We start from the raw sequence: 24,026 nt of genomic DNA, 5'->3' as shown, positions 1-24,026 counted from the left end.
GTACCGCAAAAAAAAAAAAAAAAAAATCCATTTATTTTAGTTAATTTAAAAGATACTTGAACAGTGGTGCTTTAGGGAGGTGATATCTTGACAGCATTTACATGATCCTAAGGTCCAGAAGAATCTTGAATCAAGAATAGAATCCATGTCTAAAGATATATAAGCTTGGATTTTACCTAAAAATTCAAGTTAAAATATATAAACAAGACAAGAGTAACATTTTACCTATTACTTTAGATTCAATAAATCAGAGAAACTGTAACACACAATCCACCAACTCTGAAAATTCTGACCCAACTAATAGTGAATTGTTGCTCTCCTTTGTCTCAGATCTTATCTGAATATATATATGCTTTACTTCTTGTTCTGCATCTCACTCTACCAACACACTCAAAATTACCCCATGATTTGTATATTTGTGTGTTTGCCCAACACAGTTGCAGCCCGTGTCTGTGAGTGTTTTTACATCTTTATTCACAAACCAAATCTGTCTACTCACAGCAGCATTTTAGAGTTTTATCAACATATCTCAATCATGTATCTATTACCGATCATGCTCTTATTACACTCTACCATCACTGAAAGTACTCCTTCTTAACTTCCTCTGGACTTCAAAGAATGTTTTTGTTGTAGTATCTTTGAATCCAAGTTCCTCTTATACCACTTTGTCTGAGTACCCTTGAGGAGGCTAGTTTTAGATTCCTGACCTTGAGTTCAATGAGGCTTAGATCTAGCACACCTGCCTGCTTTCAAATTCTCCTCTGGAATAGCATCACATGGCAATTACATATTGAAGAAGTCCATCTCCTTGTATAAAAGTGTGTCTGCAAAGGTTCATTTTTAGTTAGTGTGGCAGAAGTATCTGGGTCAATGCCAATTTTCAGGTTTTGCCAATCTTTGATTTTTCTCTTTAATGATCATACAATGACCATAGACACATCTTACTCCCAAGAAGATATGAAGTAGGAAGCAACATTTCAACAGTTTCCAAAAATAAGACAAAAGATTTCTTCTGAAAGTGTATGTTTGGTTTGTGGGAGAAAGAGAGAGATGCAAGTAGGTAGAAAGGATGTTATTTTTCTGGATTACTAATTTAATAAACAGAAACAAGGTCCATTTATACCTTACCTAGAAGATTCACAAATCTAAGAGAATGAAGTTGATAATGGAGATTATAAGGATTGTATGTAAGAATGAAAAATGCAAGAAGGGGCAGAGGAGATGAGAAGGTAGAGAGGAGAGTAGCAGGGACAGAGAGGAAAGTCACAGGAGAGGAGAAGAGAAGGAAGATAGCAGAGAAGAGAAAGAGAGAATGGAGGAAAGAGGGAAACTGTCTAGTACTAAACCTAGGAATGTGGCAGGGGTTGGGGACAGGGAAGAAAAGGTCATAAAAACCAAAAGTACCCACTATTTTTTTTCTAAAATATTTCCCCTTTCACAGAGATTGAAAAAATGAGGTAAGCCAATTGTCCTCAAAAATACTAATTCTTATTTGACTTAATTAGTTTCATGGAACCGATAGCCCCACACCTTGCTTAAGAATTTCAATGGTCACATTTCTGCATAGTCAAAGTGATCCCAAACAATTTATCCAATGTATTACACATATAAACAAGTTTTTCTTCAAAACCAGGCATGATGGTCATTTTTTCCTCCGTTTTTCTGTCCAACAAACATAGTTATTTATTATAGAAAACGAAAGGAAAATTCCACTCTTCATTCGTGTTTGAGTTCCTCTGGCTTGCTAAAATATCCTGGCCTGTAGCATAAGACGTAATTCCATCTATATCTATTTCTTTTTTCCTTAAAAAGAAGACTTTTACAAGATTCAATTATATAAGATTTAAATAGAACAGCAAGTTTTTATATCCATGGCTCTGGAGAGGTGCGCTTTTTTTCTTTCTTCTGTCCTTTCTATTTTTCTTTACAGAGTGAAAATTATTTTATCAAGAAGTTTCAATTTACATTATTAAAAATATGTGGTGACCATCATCACAAGTCTGCTTTTCTTTATGATATATATATACTCTTCACAAAAGTACTTAACTTTTTTTAGAGCTAAAATTAAGAACGTATTAGAGTTGAGGGAAAAAGCATGGTCATGAAGACAAACAATCTCAATTTTGAAATCAACCTCTATCATTCTGTTACTCAAGAAAGTTGACAGAACACTCTGAGTCTCAATTTCATCAACTATAAAAATGGGTGTAATAACAGTTTCTACCTCACAGGGTAATGAGGATGATTAAATAATAAAATTCTCATGACAAATATATATAAAGCATTAACACAACATCTGGCACAATTAAGCACTTAGAACATGGTGTTATTAACAGGCTATATATGCCACTAGTGGAGTACAAAATTTATCTTTCTAATGATAAACAGGCAATGGAATTAGTATCTTGTGTAGGAGACTCAGGTGAAGATGCAGGTCTACAATGGTAGACCTGTACATCAACTATGCTTCAATTAAAAAAAAAAAATCTTAGACCAAAGAACATGCAGATCAAGACTTTTTTAAAAAGTGCTTACTTCAATGCAATATTTTTCAAACTATGGATTGAATGAGTTATAAAGTCAATTTTCTGAGTATGAATCAGCATTTTTTATTAAAAAGGAGAGAAGGGAACTGAAGAGAGAGGAAGCAAAGAAAAAGAGGCAAGGATAGGGAAGAAAAGAGAAAATAAAACACATTGCACATATTAAGGATAAGTATTGTTCATGTAAACTTTTTACTTTGGTTATATTAGATTGCATACTGGGTCAGATTAGAAATTTACTTCTTACTCTGAATCACAGCCAAAAAAGTTTAAAAGCCTGCTAACTGAATGGAAACTAGGACATGTGAATCCATGAGCTTTTGTATAACAGGAAAAGGGCCAACCAACCACCTTGCTCATTCAAAGGTTTCTCTAATTCATGCAGTGTAGCAATTGAAGCCATCTAGTGCCCTTCTGGGTATCTTGTGATATCTCCTTATTTGAAATACTATAGACAGAAGTAGCTACCTACCAGAGATTATCCAAGGGCAAGAGAGTAAAATTACATGGCTTCTGGATAACCAGTCTAGCTCTAGGATCATGAAGCACGCAATGATGTAAAATGAAAAAAAGTTAGTAAAATTAAAGGATTTAAGATATGTTTCACATTCAATAAATTCAGGCACTTATGAATAAAAGATCGAGGAAATGACTCTTCTCCTAAAAATCTGATGGATCTGTAGAATAACTGGGCAGCACAGTGCCACCCAGTACGCTTTACTTAAATAAACTCAGTAATATTTATCTCTCCTTTTGCAAGATATATAGGGTATGTGTGGGTTTTGGGTGGCAGGAAGGGAGAGAAGTGTTGAAGAGGAAGGTGCATATAAGTGGTTGTGTTCACTTCAGTCTTATTCCAAACCAAACCAGTATGGTGGTCAGCTGTCAGCCAAAGAGAACAGGGGCAGGAACAGAGCCAATCAAGCGGTGTTAAGTAACCCAGTCATTCCATAGAAATCTGTACAGCTCTTGTTCTCTGGCAATACAGCTGGCAACAGCACAGCAGTAATTTGAGGGGTTTTCTATAGGGTGCTTATGAATTTGATTTCACTGTTGGCTTCTTGCCATTGCAACCTATACACTGGGTAGCTCTGTTTGTGAGTTACCCAACTATGTGCTTGGATGATAAAGGATCAGATTTTTCACTTAGTAGGCATGAAGTCAGCTGAGTTTTCACTTTGCCAAATGTGTCTTTTTTTTTTTTTTCAAACTTCCCAGGTTAAGAAAAATACATGGCTTGTATTGCCAAGCACTTTCCCCCTACACTTTGAGCCATGTATTTCTTTGGGAAACTAAATTCTATTTTACCCATAATTCATCAAACTGTTTTCTCTTACAACTTAAATCTTTAGAGCCTTTTAACATACCACTTCTCTCATTTTCTCCCCACTACTCTCCTTTTTTCATACTTTCCCCTTGGCAATCAAAAAATACATATAGTTTGCCAGATTTGAAGTAAAAGGGGTGAATATAATTCAACTGCTGAGATTCAAGATGATGTTTTACATGTGACCAAATAAACTTTCCATTACCTATTTGCACTTTCATATGACTTCCTTCAGATACTCTCAAAGGACATAATGTAGTTAAACAGTAATGTTATGTAAACAGTTGCCAGTGCATGGCAAATTCAGGTTTTGCTTTTGGGAACTTTTTGGAATTTCTTTTTCCAAATATTTTCGATCTCCAGTTGGCTGAATCCGCGGATGCAGAATCCTCGGATAAGGTGAGCCACTTGTATTTAATTTTGAGTCAACCTCAGCTGCATATATCACTGCATCTTATATAAATCTAATTAATAATACAGTCCCAAACTGTTCTGATATTAGAAACTGAACTACTATCATCAGTGCTACCATTTAAAAACCAAAAGCCAAACTTATGGGAGTGGGGTGGGGGAGAAAGTAGAAGATATACAATGAAAATACTTGGAATATACTGTAAAGCATAGTGAACGGGCAGAAGTATTGATCTTCTCCACCCTTTTGGCTCATCAGTGTAAAATTAGGAAATGCTCTTTCTTCATTCTCAAAATATATAAACCTCCAGTAGGATGCCCTTTATTTGTAAACAGATATACATCTTCATGCCAGGGTCATCCATTCCCTCTTACTTCAGCCAGAATACCCAGTTACTTTCTTTCCATAGCTAGGGACAACAGGAGGTCCTCCCAAATTCCATTTCAAGGAGTGTTTCATTTCCACTATTGTGCACTGGCAGAGCAGAAGTAGGAAATGTCAAATCCCACCATCAAAAATTGGTCAAAGGAATGTTATTGAGGTTAGATTTCAAAATGAGATTTCATACCAAAACCACGCAACAGGCAGTAGTTAGCTACTATAGTACTCTCAGTAGTATAATTCAGCCATATTATAAGGTTAAATGGGTTTCAGTAGGTTGCACAAGTAATCAAATCACCATCTATAATGTATTTTCTATAAAAATATCCATTCCAAACAACAAACTTTCTGAACTTCTCCCGTTAGTTAGTTGGAAATTGCCTACAAATACATCCCTGTGTATACTTCAAAGAAGTCTTTTTGTGATATAGATTTAAAAATACTAAAAAACAGGTAACTATTAGCCTTTTTTAAGTAGGTCATATGCTTTACAAAAGGGTAAGCCCAAATTTGAAAAAGCAAGAATTCAATGTGAAAGTTACAAATTACTTCCTCATTTACTATATATGAAGTCTGGGATCTTCAAATACAGTACTTGGAAGTATGCACGAAAAATTATTATTAGTGGCTATAACACATTGTTAATATGATGACAACAAGAGTTGTAATCATGCCAATCCTATGAATTAGAGGTAATGGGGAAAATACAGACAATTTCTAAAACTGCATGTATTATTATGTTCTCCTGAATATAAGTGATGCAGATGCTGCCTAAAAAAGTACACAAAGTTTCTAAGCTAAGGGCACTAGGAAAGTAACGCAACTTCAAGTCAACCCATTCTCATAAAATTTTGAGAGAAATAACTTAATCATATGTATAACTCAATACCTTCTTTTCATATATGAGCAAGGCTGTGTGGATCCATAAAAATGTCATCTGAGCAGAGCTTTGAACATCTAGCATCAGAACTTCTTATAAAGCCACCAAATGTACTGTACTGATATGCCTAAATGATCTTCTAATAAAAGCCAATTTCAAATGAGTAAGAAAAACAAGCCTACTATAAAAAAGCAAGCAATGTTCATAGACAAAACCTGGATTCAAAGGAAAGATGGGTGGGCATAAATTATGTAAGTGTTTATAGGAAACAACACATGGATTTTTTGGTAAAAATTAGAATGGAATTTCATTTGTTTAAGAAACTGGGGGGAGGGAGGAGAGAGGGAGATATTAGGCTTTCTCCTGAGGTAGCGCAAAGCATAACTGAATACATCATTGCTCTCTTACATTTAACATAAATAAGATATTGAGACTTGCAGTAAGAAGTCAGAAGCATTGCCTGTAACCAACTGCACTGTGACATTCTAATTCATCTGCTGAGCCTGAAGTTCCACTGCAGCTGAAGACTTTGATGACTCAGGACTTCCAAACCCTCCCCGTGAGCACGCTGCTAGTGGACACCACAATGCACAAGCTCCAAACTCATTCTTCACCCACCCCTCTCTGCCACCAGTAATCACTTTCTTTACCAGCATGCTGTCCTTCAGCCACAGAAGTTGTGCATTAAAATCAGAGCCTTGCTAACCATCTCTGTCAGTTCAGCTGGGTATGGAAGATCCACTCATTCAGTTGCACCCACTGGAGTAGTTCCTCATTCTGGGTACTGTGCATTCTAAACAACTGTGAGGTCTCCATGAAAGAAGCATGTTTAAGTGGTATGTCCTTGTTGTTTGTGACTGGGCAAAAGTGTCAGTGTATGTGTGTTTTGGGTAACATTGTGAAACATCTGAGGGTATAAGAGCTGCATGGAACTGAATTTATCATTTTCCTCTTGAAGTACATAATATAGACAAATAGCTACAGTTAATATATAGCATTTTATAAAATAAATCATTGTATTTGTGTAGAGGAATTTAACAGGACAATAGGGCAGGCCTCTTGCACATCAGTTGGGATGAGAGGGGGGAACACTGTGTTCTTTCTCTGCACCAAAACAAGTTAGAAAATAAATCTGTCTGGAAAAAATTATCTCAGGTTTTGCCAAGGGAAGGGGAGTTAGGGAAGTTTGAGGTTTCTTATCAAGAAAAACTGACAGCAAGCCTTCATATTAGACTGTATATGTCTATCCACTAAGATTTTACAGGAATGAGAAAAGTATTCTTACCAAGAAAGTTAAGTTCAAATGAAATGCTGTTTCTCAAGAATGATTCTAAAGAAGATGTGAAGTTTTCATCAGTGGTTCTAAGAAAACAATTTATAGTGCCTTAAGTGAAATAAGGGTAAATGGCATTTCATTGCAATGTGCTGCGATGGCCTATGTGACTTGAACAGTACAAATGAGATTTCCTGGGATTTTGTTTTCCCTTAGAAAGGAAAACAGGAAGGAGGATTTTTACACAGTGATGAGGCATAAGGCAAGAAATGGACATATAAATAACCGTTAGCTAAGTGTAAAGGATCCCTGAAGAAAGGGAAGAAACCCAGGAGATGTGCACATCAAATAAAAATGGAGAATATGGCTATATTTCAGCTCAAACCAATATTCCCTTTTCAGGAATCATCCCCTCTGGCTCACTGTTGACAATCCATAGATAGCATATGAGTGAGATAAGTTCATAAGATAAACAGGGATGTTCCACGGCAAATAAATTTGTTTCCACTGAGATAATTATTCTTACCATGTGTCACTGCTCTCATGGCATGAACAGGACAGGTGATGACATCCTATAAAATGCAATTTTTATTCCTATAAAAATATATCTCGATGTCAGCACTGAGATATATAACTCATTCAGCCCTCATGAATTTTTTTTGCTCTGAAGCTATGAGTGTGTTTTTGTTTTTATTGTTGTTCTTGCTTCTTGTCTTTTTTTAAAAAATGCTGTCATCAACTGTGCAATACTCTTAAGACACTAGGGGGAAAAAATGGGACTGTCATTACCTTAGGCTACCTGGTCCTATGTAAGGATTACATATGTTATTACGTGGGATAGCTGAATATAACTGTTTTACTTGAATTTTTATAAGGTTATCATCTGCATCATATAATCTCTATGCAATACCTGTATCCTCAAATCAAAGCACTCTCCCAAACCTCATGTCTTTTCAGACCTAACCTAGGCAACAACAAGAAATCACAAGCCTTTGTACCAACAAATAATTTTTCCAACTATAATTCATTAGTACCTTATTCCAAAAGCATATGAATACTTACAAGATGGTTAATCCTCATTAAAAACTAAGATTACATGACATAATTACATGTAAATAAGAAAAATGAATTAAACTCTTACCCTTTCCTATGTCGGGCACTAGTTGTGAATCATATATACAATTAGAGTTATATTGCTAAGCTAAAAATATTGGTAAAGATCTAAAAATGACAAACAGTGCCTTTTAAATTAATGTCTTATTAGTTGAGTGAAGTACACTGACAAAGAATAATTTATGCTTATTCAGACTGCACTCGACATCTTCAGGTGTTTCCAAATGAGCTCACAGAAGAGTGATTAAATGCATCTGATAACAAGCCACACATTGCTGAAATTACTTACCGCCTCATTTTATGATTAATTAAACATGTAGATTAAAGTTGCAAAAGAATTTAGATTAATGAGCAAGTTAAGTCTTGCTGATATAAGTGAACTGGGAATTGGATGCTCTGTGGAACTTTATAAACATGCATTTTGTAATGAATAAGACAAGGCTACATGCAGAATCGTGGCCACCAGGGCCTTTTGACGATGCAGTCTTTTTTAACATGGTTTGACAGCTTTCAAATAACATTCTTCTATAGGCTTTAAACTTTGTGCTTTGCTGTAAAACACAAGACTACATAACTCATGTACCAAGAGTACGATTATTTTCGAGCTCTCCAAGGTAATGACCCCCTGTAGCAGCAGCTGTTCAGAAAAAATTACAAGCTCAATTGTTACTATAATCAGAGATAGTTTTGTAGTTAAAAGCAGTTATGCAACTTGTAAAATTATATGACACCTCATCAGTACCTTCTCTTCAACACTCCTTCCTCCAAAAGTAAAACCATCCCCCAAAAGTCATAGCTTTCCAGAGGACTTATTAACAAAGTAGGGTGCTCAGTCATTCATAAAATATTCAAAACAATTTATTAGTGAGGTTTCTCCTAGGAAAGGTAATATTTAAATTTATGATGTCTTATCAGCTCCAAGACTGTGTCAAAATATCTGCTGGGGTTTGCTGAGTATCCAAGTTTTCTCTTAAGATCAGCTTTACCTAATCGGAGTAGTTTAGACTGTGTCAAAAGCCAAGTTGGACTGTATGGTTTTCCAGGGCAAGAGAAATTCAGGTTGTTCACAAAGATGTAGTGCATTCTCCTTTGCAAGGGATACAGAAGTGGCAAGAAATTGAGCCAAAGTTACCAAACAAGCTTTTGGTTTAAAACCTATTCCATTTTTATTACGAAGTTTGTGGCACAATACCATTTATTACTACCATAGCATAATGAAAGCATTCCTGCAAATTCTTTGAATGGATCCAATCTGCTGTCTAAAATATATCTCTACTTCTTTTCTACTCTACTTATTTTCAGACCTTATGTATAATTCATTTCTTGGCAAGAGTGAGATTTTTATAGTGTAAAATTTTTTCCTTTTAATTCAGATTTTTTATACTCTAAAGAATTACCAAGAAAACTATGGAAATTTTTACATAAGGATGAAAAGGAGCTGCTTCATGACACAGATGGCAAATTATCATCATTAACCCCACATATTTATCATGTGGACATAATTGCCCATTTGAAGATGTGAATGAAAATATAATATTGAGACATAAGCCTGACTATATTGAAATTTATTAAAAGCTTATAAGCATCCAAAATAGTGTCCATTTGATTTGTTATTTCCTTCCAGTTTTAAGTCAAAGTGTTTCACCAGATAGCAACAAAGACCCAATGCAGCCAAAAATAAAATATAAATAAATAAATAAATAAATGGCCCTTTTTTTAAAAAAGCTTAATTTATAAGCTTTTTCCCCTTGTAGTTCAACTTGACTATAATAGTTAGGATTTCTAGGTAGAAATATGGACCCAAATACTTCAAGGACCAAATAATATCCTTTTTCTTCACATGAAAATTTAAATTCTTCATTTATACCCTTTAAAAGAAGAAATCTTACAACAAAGTGGTTATATTAGCCTGAAAGAGGCTAGTTTAGAGATCTAAAAATAATTCTTTTGTGATCATAAAATGTATTGGGGTATGTGCGAGAAGGACATAGATGATTCAGACAGCTCAACAAGCCACCAAATTTTAAGGAGCAAGATCTTTCCACTTCAGTCATTGCCGTATTATTTCTAGGCCCCACATATTAAGAGGTGTGTCCTGGAGTTACTAATAATTAAATAAAATTGTGTCACTCCTGTGGCATTTTATTACAAAAAGATACATTTATTTCCCCACGAAAGCAATATTTGTAAAATAACTTTTAAGTCCTAAATACTGAATATACTTAGCTATTACATGTATTATTATTAGCATGTTTTAAATTTTATGACAAATGCTTTATATAGTTTACCTGCATAGATTATGTAAATTTACTGGTTATTTAAAGTTAAGAGTTACATGTTTAGCTGAAATACCAAAAAAGGTACTTCACTCTGAAACTATGAATAAATGGGCAATTTAAAATATCACAAATCAGCCATAATGCACTATAAGAATTCTTATGCATTATTTCATTAAATCAAGATGGTAATTTATTGTAAAGCGTTTTTTTAAATTTCACAGCACATAGTCATGTGGGCTATGAACCTTGCATTTCTAAGAAGTGACTAATATTTTCTTCATTTCATCTATAGTTTGAAAGAAAAGTATAAAAATACTCACCAGAAACTAATATTAGATGACTAAACTCATTTTCACATGTGATTGGGCCCAGGTTTGTCAAGATGAACTATGAATGCATTAATATCCACAATACTGCCAAATGCTGAATTATTAATATTGTCAGCTCCTTGGTTTCAGTTCATGCCCTGTTGAGGAGTTTTGTGAGATTCATCAAAACTCAGCCTCTCAACATGTTTACAAGTATCATGGAGGCAACACGTCTTAAATTAAAATAAGGTGACTTTCAACCAAGCAAACTGTCATCAAGGCCAGTCTAAGATTCATAAATGCAAAGAACCAGTCTATAGTGAAGACAGCAGATGAAGTCAGGTGCTACCACATGCCAGATCCTTGCCAACTCAGCACCCAGCAGTTGAGATACTAGGTAGATGACTAACGGTGGTTCTTCACTTGGCAGGATCAGCAGCATTATGCACTATATCTATGAGTTGTATATGTCAATGCAAGTATTCAAGAACCAAAAACAGTGCTGAAAATTGGCTCCAAAACTGCTATGGCTTATCAATTTTTATTCTATTGACTATGCAAATTTTTCAGTTCTCTAAACCAAGGACAGAGTTACTTAACTGGAAGAGTCCTGAATTTTTCCTTCAGTGAAAAAAGTAAAAGATTACTCTGTTTTAGTTATGCTAGAACTCCTTTTAAAATCTCCATGTATCCAAAATATTTTTGTAAGTGCACATGAACAATGTTCTTTTATAAACCAATTGGAAATTTAAAGTATGATTACTTTTTAAAAGTCAAAAGTTTCTAAACTTTACTCTGTACCTTGTATTATATGATTTCCATGATGGTAAATTAATATCAAAACTGATTTTATTCATAAAACAAATAATTTAAAAGAATATAAGTAGTTTCCAGACTTGAAAAATTTTAGGATTTCTGATACTCATCTTTCCAATATTTCATTCAGTAGATATATTCCCTATAAATAGAAACATTTCTGAAAAATATTGAATTGTGGTAGTAAAATTGTTTCATTTGTATGTAAAGTTTAGCCAATAATCCTAATAGTTATAAACATAAGTTAAAACTAGAAGATGTAAAGAAATTGGGTGTTAAAATTACTTAGGTCTTAGTATTAGACCACAAAAATGCAATGCAATCCTCATTTGCCACGGAAATAGGAAATAAATGGGAACATTAGTTATACTCATAAATTATATATTATACCTGGGCTCTTATACAAAGTGATGAGGGGTCACAAAGTCCTTCTTGAAGCATTTTTCTTTCCTCATCAGAAGATATAGAATGTCTAAAAAGAAGAAACTAATAGTTATTGGACCCACTATCTGCAACATAAAATAAATTTACTCTATGCATCATATAATCTTCCCAACAACCACACCCATTTTATAGATGAGGGAATTGAGTCTCAGACAGGCTAGGTAATTTTCCAGAGTTACACCAGTGACAGAGATAAAACTGAAGCCCTACTGAACCCAGCTCCAAGGTCCATTTGTTCTTTCTGTTATATTATGCTTATTTATCGCCTATAGTACTTTTTGTGTTTATGCTATTCTCCACTATCTAGAATTTCTTTCTGCTTCTTCTCAGTTAATCCATCCCTACCACTTCCTTCCAAGGTTCACAAGTATACTCCAAAAAGTATACTGTGTTCTCTCAGCACTTTGTTTAAAAGCCTCTATTACAACAATTCAAATTACACTGATTCACACAATACACATTTATGAAATGTTACCAACGTTACCATCTATATTCAGCAAGGTGCTGAAGGTATCACAAAATGGTTGCATTGACATACTAAAATAAGTCTTTCCTAGTCTCCATTCTATACTCCTCTATCCTCTCTCACTGTCACAATAACTTTAGAAGTAGTAGTAGTAGTATTTACTAGTACGATTGTCATTATCATTATTATATATTATGAACCTCAACCAACCACCTTTTGCTCTCATGCTGCTCTCTGGAACTCCTCTCCACTTTCATTCTGATCAAAGGTTCTCATCCACTAAACCATCTCTCTTTCCTTCCCAATCAAAAATTCTACTCTTGAATATTTCATAAAAGGTGTGAGATACTCTCGATTATTCATTTATGCAACAAAGATCTAAGCATTTACTATATGCTGGAAACTAATGATAGATGAACAAGATAGATCTTATTTGTCTAAGAGCTTACAATCTACCACAAAATACAAACAAGTAAACCAAAATTTATAATGTAGATCCATGTCATCATGAAAGTATGTAAAAAAAAGTGATGTGAGTACAAAGAATAAAGAGTAATAATTCATCTGGAAGCCTTCATATGGAAGGTGGTATATAAAATAAAGCTTCATTATTGAACAGAATGCAGGTGGAGAAATAGCAATAGTGACTGATTATTGAATACTTTCTATGTGTGAAGCACTCAATATACTGTATGTTTAATATATATCATATATTTTCTTCACATATGTAGACATTTCTGTTCCTGACCAGGATGGACTAACAGGGACTGGATGTACCCTTCTTGGGTTAAACAACTAAAAAAAACTGGATGAAATATATAAAAACAACAGTTTTCAGAAACTGGACATCAAGCAATGAAGAAGTAATTCCTGAGAAAGGAAAAACAAATGAGGTCATCTCTACAGTTGTCCCAGATTACTGCCTCAAGAAAGAAATTACCAACTGCAGTGTACAGAAGCAAATCCTAATGGTCTCACTGAGTTAAGAAGACGAAGCTGGGAGTCTAGGGAGGCCAAGGTGGATATAGTTGGTAGGGTAAAGTAACAGAGGAGAAAGACCTGCACATAAACTTCCAGAGGTCTGCAGAGAATCCCTCACGATTACTGATAAGCACACATGTGTGAGGAAACTAACCAAAGTTAGGGAAAGATATACCTAAAAGGAGCAGAGAAATCAATCCCCAGAGCTCACACAAATCCAGGAACAATTCAATTTCCCATCATCAAAGTGTAAAACTTCACAATGCCAGGGGCACTGGACAGAATACTCAGAAGAGTATTATTGCCTCAGCAGTGCAGAAACTTAGCCTTACACTATAGGCTGCACTGGTTCCAACTGACAGTGCTTGAAAGCAAGTATTGAAAGATCAAACTGTTTCCAAGTATCTTAACTACACACCAGAAAAAACGTCCAAAAATATTTATAGAAATACTGAAAGATTCAGCACTCAACAAGGTAAAATTCACACAATTTCTGGCATCTAATAACAAATCACCAGTCATGCAAAGAAGCAGAAAAATACCGCTCATTATGAAGAGAAAAAGCAATCAATTGAAATTTGTCCAGAAATGACACAGGTGATAGAATTAGTAGACAAGGATATTAAAATAGTTATTAGTTGTATCCTATTTGTTCATGAAACTAAAATAGACTGAACATACTAAGTAGAGATATCAAATATACAATAAAGACCCAACTATAACTTCTAGAGATAAAAAATACAATGTCTGGGATTAAAAATCACAGGGGTGGAATTAAAAGCAGATTTGACACTGCAGGACAAAGACAAGTGAACTTGAAGGCTTATCAATAGAAACAATGCAAAATGAAACAGAATAGGGAGGGAAAAAGATGAAAAAATGTGAACAGAATCAGAGAACTGAAGAACAACTTCAAGCTGCCTAATATGTGTGTAATTGGATTCCACAAAGAATGGGAGTTAAAGAAAAAAATTCTGACGTAATAATGGCTGAAAATTTTTCAGATGTGACAAAAAACTATAAACCTACAGATTCAAGAATCTCAAAAAACCCAAGCTAAGAAACATTACGAAAACTACACTAAGGCACATAGTAACCATGTTTCTTACAACCAATGTAAAAAGAGAAAATCTTAAAAGCAGCTAGAGGAGAATGACACATCATACACAGAGAAACATAATAAAAATTAAGGCAGACTTCTTTCTGAAAACAATGCAAGCCAAAAGACAATGGATCAATATTTTAAAATTACTGAACCACAAAAAGTTAATCTAAAAGTCTATACCTAGCAAAATAAAGATTTTTCAGAAATATAAAAGGTGATGGAAATATCACCATCTCACCAGCAGACATAATCTACAAGAAATATTAAAGCGGTCCTTCAAGCAGAAGGTAATTTGCCAAATGGAAATCTGAATCTACACAGAAATAAAGTACATTGAAAATGGTAAATATGTGGGTAAATATGAAAGACTATTTTTATTTTTTAAATATCTTTAAAATATTGACTATTCAAAGCAAAAATAATAAAAATTATCTTTAGATTTAACATATGTAGAAGTACTGTGTATGACAATAGCACAGAGGCTAGGAGGGAGAAACGGAAGTATGCTATTGTAAGATTCTCATCCCATGTGTGATGTGGGATAATATTACTTGAAGTAAGACTGTGATAAGTTATATAGGGTTGCTATAACTACTAAAGCAACCACTAAAATATATTAAAACAAAAAAATTAAGAAGCCAATAAGGGATTTTAAATGAAATCATAAAAATTCTCAATAAATTAAAAGGAAAACAAGAAAAAGGGGAAACAGAATGATGAACAGGTGGTACAAACAAGAAACAAAGAGCATATCATATATTTAAACTCAACCATGTCAATAATCACATTAAACGTAGATGGTCTAAACATCCAAATTAAAAGGGAGAGATTGTCATACTGGATAAAAAAGCAAGACTCAACTGCATGCTGGATACAAGAAATCCACTTTTAAATGAAGACACAATACTTTAAAAGTGAAAGGATGGAATATATATACCACAGTACCACTAATAAAAAGAAACCTGCAGGGCTATCAGACAAAGTAGATTTCAAAGCAAAGAATATTACAATGGATAAAGGGATTTTTATACAATGATAAGGGTGTCAACTCAGTAGGAGGACATAATGACCCTAAATATGTATCCACCTAATAAAGCTTCAAAATACAGGGAAGCAAAACTAATAAAATTTCAGGAAGAATTTTAATCAGAGTTCTCAAAATCTCTCTCCCTCAATTAAGGGTAGAGCACGTAAACCAAAAAAATCAGTAAGGATATTGAAGACCTGGACAGCACCGTCAACCAACTTTACCTAGTTTACATTGATAGAACTTGCCAACCAACAAAAGAACTAGTAATTCAATAACAGAAAGATATCTTGAAAATCTGTAAATATTAGGAAATAACACTTTTAAATGACTCACGGATCAAAGAAGAAATCAAAAGGGAAATTAGAAAGTATTTTGAAATGAATAAAAATGTAAACACCACATATTAAAATTTATGGACCACAGCTAAAGCAGTACTTAGAAGTAAATTTTATAGCACTAAAACCTATATTGAAAAAGGGGGTCTCAAATCAATGATCTCAGCTTTCACCTTAAGAAACTAGAAAAAGAAGGGCAACATAAACCCAAAGTATGCAGAAAAAAATGAAATAATAAGACTAAAAACAGAAATCAATAAAATAGAAAAAAGGAAAGCAATATTAAATTTGATGTTGTGTTTACATTCTCATAGCATAAATGAGAGGTGACATCACTAAATATTCTACAAATATTAAAAGATATGTATTATGAACAAATCTATGCCAATAGATTAAACAATTTAGATTAAATGCACTTAAATAAACCACATAACTTAGATGAAATAGATAAGTTCAATAGCCCTACACCTATTTTTAAAAATTGTATTTGTAGTTAAAAACCTTCCCCAAAAGAAAACTCCAAGCCCAGATGGTTTCATTAGTGAAGTCTTTCAAGTATTTAAAAAGTAATAATACCTACTGTACACAAATTCTTCCAGAAAATTATATAGAAGGTAATACTTCATAACTCATTCTATCAATATAAGGCTACAGTAATCAAGATAGTGGCATAAAAAAATAGACAAATAGATCAATGGAACAGAATAGAGACTCCAGAAATAAATCCATATATATATATATGGTCAACTTATTTTCAACAAAAGTGCCAAGGCAATTTAATGGGGAAAAAAATAATCTTTTCAGACAATGGCACTAGAACAATTGGAGAGCCATAAGCCAAAATATATACCATAAACTTCATCTCACCCTATTACAAAAATTACCTCAAAACGAATCATACACATAAATTAAAAGCTAAAACTATAAAACTTCTAATGGAATGCATAGAAAAAAATCTTAGTAACATTGGGCTTTGCAAAACTTTCTTGAATGTAACATAAAAAGCATGAAATAGAAAAGTAAGAGGGGAGACCTTCAAGATGGTGGAGGAGTAAGACGTGGAGATCACCTTCCTCCCCACAAATACATCAGAAATACATCTACGTGTGGAACAGCTTTTACGGAACACCTACTGAACACTGGCAGAAGACCCCAGACTTCCCAAAAGGCGAGAAACTCCCCAGGTACCTGGGTAGGGCAAAAGAAAAAACAAGAAACAGAGACAAAAGAATAGGGACGGGACCTGCACATCTGGGAGGGAGCTGTGAAGGAGGAAAAGTTTCCACACACTAGGAAGCCCCTTCACTGGTAGAGACGGGGGGTGGCGGGGGCGGGGGGAAGCTTCGGAGCCATGGAGGAGAGCACAGCAACAGGGGTGCAGAGGGCAAAGCGGAGAGACTCCCACACAGAGGATCGGTGCCGACCAGCACTCACCAGCCCCGAGAGGTTTGTCTGCTCACCAGCCTGGGTGGGTGGGGCCTGGGAGCTGAGGCTCAGGCTTCAGAGGTGAGATCCCAGGGAGAGGACTGGGGTTGGCTGTGTGAACACAGCCTGAAGGGGTCTAATGCACCACAGCTAGCCGGCAGGGAGTCCGGGAAAAAGTCTGGAACTGCCTAAGAGGCAAGACACCATTGTTTCCGGGTGCACGAGGAGAGGGGATTCAGAGCACTGCCTAAACAAGCTCCAGAGACGGGCGCGAGCCGCGGCTATCAGCGCGGACACCAGAGACAGGCATGAACACTAAGGTTGCTGCTGCAGCCACCAAGAAGCCTGTGTACAAGCACAGGTCACTATTCACACCTCCCCTCCTGGGAGCCTGTGCAGCCCGCCACTGCCAGGGTCCCGTGTTCCAGGGACAACTTCCCCAGGAGAACGCACGGCATGCCTCAGCCTGTTGCAACGTCACGCCAGCCTCTGCCACCGCAAGCTTGCCCTGCATTCCGTACCCCTCCCTCCCCGGGGCCTGAGTGAGCCAGAGCCCCCTAACCAGTTGCTACTTTAACCCCGTCCTGTCTGGGCAAAGAACAGACGCCCTCAGGCGACCTACATGCAGAGGTGGGGCCAAATCCACAGCTTAACCCCGGAAGCTGTGCAAATAAAGAAGAGAAAGGGAAATCTCTCCCAGCAGCCTCAGGAGCAGCAGATTAAATCTCCACAATCAACTTGATGTACCCTACATCTGTGGAATAACTGAATAGACAACGACTCATCCCAAAATTGAGGCGGTGGACTTTGGGAGCGATAGTAGACATGGGGTTTGCTTTCTGCATCTAATTTGATTCTGGTTTTATGTTTATCTTAAGTTAAGTATTTAGAATATATTATCATTGGTCGATTTGTTTATTGATTTGGTTGCTTTCTTACTTTTTTTTATATATAGATATTTTTTTTTCCTTTTTCTCTTTTTGTGAGTGTGTATGTGTATGCTTTTTTGTGTGATTTTGTCTGTATAGCTTTGCTTTTACCATTTGTCCTAGGGTTTTGTCTGTCCGTTTTTTGTTTTTTGCTTTTTGTTTTTAGTATAGTTTTCAGCACTTATTATCACTGCTGGATCTGTTTTTTTGTTTGGTTGCTCTCTTCTTTCTTTTTTTTATTACTTTTTAATTTTTTTTATTTATTTATTATTTTTTTTTTTTTTGCAGTATGCAGGCCTCTCACTGTTGTGGCCTATCCCGTTGCAGAGCACAGGCTCCGGACACGCAGGCTCAGCAGCCATGGCTCAGGGGCCCAGCCGCTCCGTGGCATGTGGGATCTTCCCAGACCGGGGCATGAACCCGTGTCCCCTGCATCGGCAGGTGGACTCTCAACCACTGCGCCACCAGGGAAGCCCTAATTTTTTATTTTTAATAATTTATTTTTTATTTTAATAACTTTCTTTCTTTCTTTTTTTCTCCCTTTTCTTCTGAGCCATGGGGCTGACAGGGTCTTGGTGCTCCGGACGGGTGTCAGGCCTAAGCCTCTGAGGTGGGAGGGCAGAGTTCAGGACATTGGACCACCAGAGACCTCCTGGCTCCACGTAATATCAAATGGTGAAAGCTCTCCCAGCTATCTCCATCTCAATGCTTAGACCCAGTTCCATTCAATGATCAGCAAGCTACGGTGCTGGACACCCTATGCCAAACAACTAGCAAGACAGGAACACAACCCCACCCATTAGCAGAGAGGCTGCCTAAAATCATAATAAGGTCACAGACACCCCAAAACACACCACCGGACATGGTCCTGCCCTCCAGAAAGACAAGATCTAGCCTCATCCACCAGAACACAGGCACCAGTCCCCGCCAACAGGAAACCTACACAACTCACTGAACCAACCTTACCCACTGGTTGCAGACACCAAAAACAGCAGGAACTATGAACCTGCAACATGTGAAAAGGAGACCCCAAACACAGTAAGTTAAGCAAAATGAGAAGACAGAGAAATACACAGCAGATGAAGGACCAAGGTAAAAACCAACTAGACCTAACAAATGAAGAGGAAATAGGCAGTCTACCTGAAAAAGAATTCAGAATAATGCTAGTATAAAGATGATCCAAAATCTTGGAAATAGAATAGAGAAAATACAAGAAACGTTTAACAAGAACCTAGAAGAACTAAAGAGCAAACAAACAATGATGACCAACACAATAAATGAAATTAAAAATTCTCTAGAAGGGATCAATAGCAGAATAACTGAGGCAGAAGAACGGATAAGTGACCTGGAAGACAAAATAGTGGAAATAACTACTGCAGAGCAGAATAAAGAATGAAAAGAATTGAGGACAGTCTCAGAGACCTCTGGGACAACACTAAATGCACCAACATTCGAATTATAGGGGTCCCAGAAGAATAAGAGAAAAAAAAAACGGACTGAGAAAATATCTGAAGAGATTAGAGTTGAAAACTTCCCTAATATGGGAAAGGAAATAGTCAATCAAGTCCAGGAAGCACAGAGAGTCCCATACAAGATAAATCCAAGGAAAAACACGCCAAGACACATGTTAAACGAACTATCAAAAATTAAATACAAACAAAAAAAATATTAAAAGCAGCAAGGGAAAAGCAACAAATAACATACAAGGGAATCCCCATAAGGTTAACGGCTGACCTTTCAGCAGAAACTCTGCAAGTGGAAAGGGAGTGGCAGGACATATTTAAAGTGATGAAAGGGAAAAAACTACAACCAAGATTACCCTACCCAGCAAGGATCTCATTCAGATTCGACAGAGAAATTAAAACCTTTACAGGCAAGCAAAAGCTAAGGGAATTCAGCACCACCAAACAAGCTTTACATACAACAAATGCTAAAAGAACTACTCTAGGCAGGAAGCACAAGAGAAGGAAAAGACCTAAAATAACAAGCCCAAAACAATTTTTAAAATGGTAATAGGAACATACATATCAATAACTACCTTAAATGTAAATGGATTAAATACCCCAACCAATACACATAGACTGGCTGAATGGATACAAAAACAAGACCCGTATATATGCTGTCTATAAGATACCCACTTCAGACCTAGGGACACACACAGACTGAAAGTGAGGGGATAGAAAAAGATATTCCATGCAAAAGGAAATCAAAAGAAAGCTGGAGTAGCAATTCTCATATCTCATATTTTAAAGATAAAATAGACTTTAAAATAAAGACTATTACAAGAGACAAAGAAGGACACTACATAATGATCAAGGGATCGATCCAAGAAGAAGATATAACAATTGTAAATATTTATGTACCCAACATAGGAGCACCTCAATACATAAGGCAAATGCTAACAGCCATAAAAGGGGAAATAGACAGTAACACAATAATAGTAGGGGACTTTAACACCCCACTTTCACCAATGGAAATGATCATCCAAAATGAAAATAAATAAAGAAACACAAGCTTTAAATGACACATTAAACAAGATGGACTTAATCAATATTTCTAGGACATTCCATCCAGAAACAACAAAATGCACTTCCTTCTCATGTGCTCATGGAACATTCTCCAGGATAGATCACATCTTGGGTCACAAATCAAGCCTTGGTTAATTTAAGAAAATTTAAACCATATCAAGTATCTTTTCCAACCACAACACTATGAGACTAGATATCAATTACAGGAAAAAATCTGTAAAAAATACAAACACATGGAGGCTAAACAGTACACTACTAAATAACCAAGAGACCACTGAAGAAATCAAAGAGGAAATCAAAAAATACCTGGAAATAAATGACAATGAAAACACGACGACCCAAAACCTATGGGATGCAGCAAAAGCAGTTCTAACAGGAAAGTTTATAGCAATACAATCCTACCTCAAGAAACAAAAAACATCTCAAAGAAGCAACCGAACCTTATACCTAAAGCAATTAGAGAAAGAAGAACAAAAAAAACCCAAAGTTGGAGGAGGATACAAATCATAAAGATCAGAGGAAACAAATCATAAAGTTGGTAGAGGAAAGAAATCATAAAGATCAGATCAGAAATAAATGAAAAAGAAATGAAGGAAACAATAGCAAAGATCAATAAAACTAAAAGCTGGTTCTTTGAGAAGATAAACAAAATTGATAAACCTTTAGCCAGGCTCATCAAGCAAAAAAGGGAGCAGACTCAAATCAATAGAATTAGAAATGAAAAAGGAGAAGCAACAACTGACAATGCAGAAATACAAAAGATCATAAGAGATTGCTACAAGCAACTATATGCCAATAAAATGGACAACCTGGAAGAAATGGACAAGTTCTTAGAAAAGCACAACCTTCCAAGACTGAACCAGGAAAAAAGAGAAAATATAAACAGACCAATCAGAAGCACTGAAATTGAAACTGTGATTAAAAATCTTCCAACAAACAAAAGCCCAGGACCAGATGGCTTCACAGACGAATTCTATCAAACATTTAGAGAAGAGCTAACACCTATCCTTCTCAAACTCTTCCAAACTATAGCAGAGGGAGGAACACTCCCAAACTCCTTCTACAAGGCCACCGTCACGCTGAGACCAAAACCAGACAAAGATGTCACAAAGAAAGAAAACTAAAGGCCAATATCACTGATGAACATAGATGCAAAAATCCTTAGAAAATACTAGCAAACAGAATCCAACAGCACATTAAAAGGATCATACACCATGATCAAGTGGGGTTTATCCCAGGAATGCAAAGATTCTTCAATATATGCAAATCAATCAATGTGATAAACCATATTAACAAGAGAAAAGCCATATGATCATCTCAATAGATGCAGAAAAAGCTTCTGACAAAATTCAACACCCATTTATGAAAAGAAACCTCCGGAAAGTAGGCATAGAGGGAACTTACTTCAACGTAATAAAGGCCATATATGACAAACCCATAGCCAGCATTTTTCTCAATGGTGAAAAACTGAAACCATTTCCTCTAAGATCAGGAACAAGACAAGGTTGCCCACTCTTACCACTATTATTCAACACAGTTTTGGAAGTTTTAACCACAGCAATCAGAGAAGAAAAAGAAATAAAAGGAATCCAAATCAGAAAAGAAGAAGTGAAGCTGTCACTGTTTACATATGACATGATACTATACATAGAGAATCCTAAAGATGCTACCAGAAAACTACTAGAGCTAATCAATGAATTTGGTAAAGTAGCGGGATACAAAATTAATGCACAGAAATCTATTGCATTCCTCTCCACTAATGATGAAAAATCTGAAAGAGAAATTAAGGAAACACTCCCATTTACCATTGCAACAAAAAGAATAAAATACCTAGGAAGAAACCTACCTAGGGAGACAGAAGACCTGTATGCAGAAAACTATAAGACATTGATGAAAGAAATTAAAGATGATACAAACAGATGAAGAGATATACCATGTTCTTGGATTGGAAGAATCAATATTGTCAAAATGACTCTACTACCCAAAGCAATCTACAGATTCAATGCAATCCCTATCAAACTACCAATGGCAGTTTTCACAGAACTAGAACAAAAACTTTCACAATTTGTATGGAAACACAAAAGACCCCGAATAGCCAAAGCAATCTTGAGAAAGAAAAACGGAGCTGGAGGAATCAGGCTCCTGGACTTCTAACTATACTATAAAGCTACAGTAATCAAGACAGTATGGTACTGACACAAAAACAGACATATAGATCAATGGTACAGGATAGAAAGACCAGAGATAAACCCACGTACATATGGTCACCTTATTTTTGGTAAAGGAGGCTAGAATATACAATGGAGAAAAGACAGCCTCTTCAATAAGTGGTTCTGGGAAAACTGAACAGCTACATGTAGAAGAATGATATTAGAACACTCTCTAATGCCATACACAAAAATAAACTCAAAGTGGATTAAAAACCTAAACGTAAGGCTAGACACTATAAAACTCTTAGAGGAAAACATAGGCAGAACACTCTATGACATAAATCACAGCAAGATCCTCTTTGACCCACCTCCTAAAGAAATGGAACTAAAAACAAAAATAAACAAATGGGACCTAATGAAACAAAAGCTTTGCACAGCAAAGGAAAACATAAACGAGACGAAAAGACAACCCTCTGAATGGGAGAAAATATTTGCAAATGAAGCAACTGACAAAGGATTAATCTCCAAAATTTATAAGCAGCTCATGCAGCTCAATATCAAAAACAAACAACCCAATCCAAAAATGGGCAGAAGACCTAAATAGACACTTCTCCAAAGAGGATATACAGATTGCCAACAAACACATGAAAGGATGCTCAACATCACTAATCATTAGAGAAATGCAAATCAAAACTACAATGAGGTATCACCTCATATCAGTCAGAATGGCCATCATCAAAAAATCTACAAACAATAAATGCTGGGGAGGGTGTGGAGAAAAGGGAACCCTCTTGCACTGTTGGTGGGAATATAAATTGATACAGCCACTATGGAGAACAGTATGGAGGTTCCTTAAAAAACTACAAATAGAACTACCATACTACCCAGCAATCCCACTACTGGGCATATACCCTGAGAAAACCATAATTCAAAAAGAGTCATGTACCACAATGTTCACTGCAGCTCTGTTTACAATAGCCAGGACATGGAAGCAACCTAAGTGTCCATCGACAGATGAATGGATAAAGAAGATGTGGCACATATATACAATGGAATATTACTCAGCCATAAAAAGAAATGAAATTGAGTTATTTGTAGTGAGGTGGATGGACCTAGAGTCTGTCATACAGAGTGAAGTAAGTCAGAAAGGGAAAAACAAATACCGTATGCTAACACATATATATTGAATCTAAAAAAGAAAAAAAAATGGTTCTGGAGAACCTAGGGGCAGGACAGGAATAAAGATGCAGACATAGAGAATGGACTTGAGGACACGGGGGGGCGGGGAGGGTAAGCTGGGA

At 35.9% G+C, this 24,026-nt stretch overlaps 1 protein-coding gene across 1 annotated transcript in view; it reads right to left on the bottom strand.

The window, feature by feature from the left end:
- The window catches only part of SOX6 (SRY-box transcription factor 6), a 623,498-nt gene that overhangs the window by 480,146 nt on the left and 119,326 nt on the right, over positions 1-24,026 (bottom strand). Inside the window, exon 3 of the mRNA XM_060157776.1 lies at positions 11,723-11,804. The gene's annotated coding sequence lies outside the window, so the exon portion shown is untranslated. The remainder of the gene's footprint in view (positions 1-11,722; positions 11,805-24,026) is intronic.

This window comes from Lagenorhynchus albirostris, chromosome 9, assembly GCF_949774975.1.
Source record: "Lagenorhynchus albirostris chromosome 9, mLagAlb1.1, whole genome shotgun sequence".
NCBI lineage: Eukaryota > Metazoa > Chordata > Mammalia > Artiodactyla > Delphinidae > Lagenorhynchus > Lagenorhynchus albirostris.
This window is presented reverse-complemented; position numbering and strand designations above follow the sequence as displayed.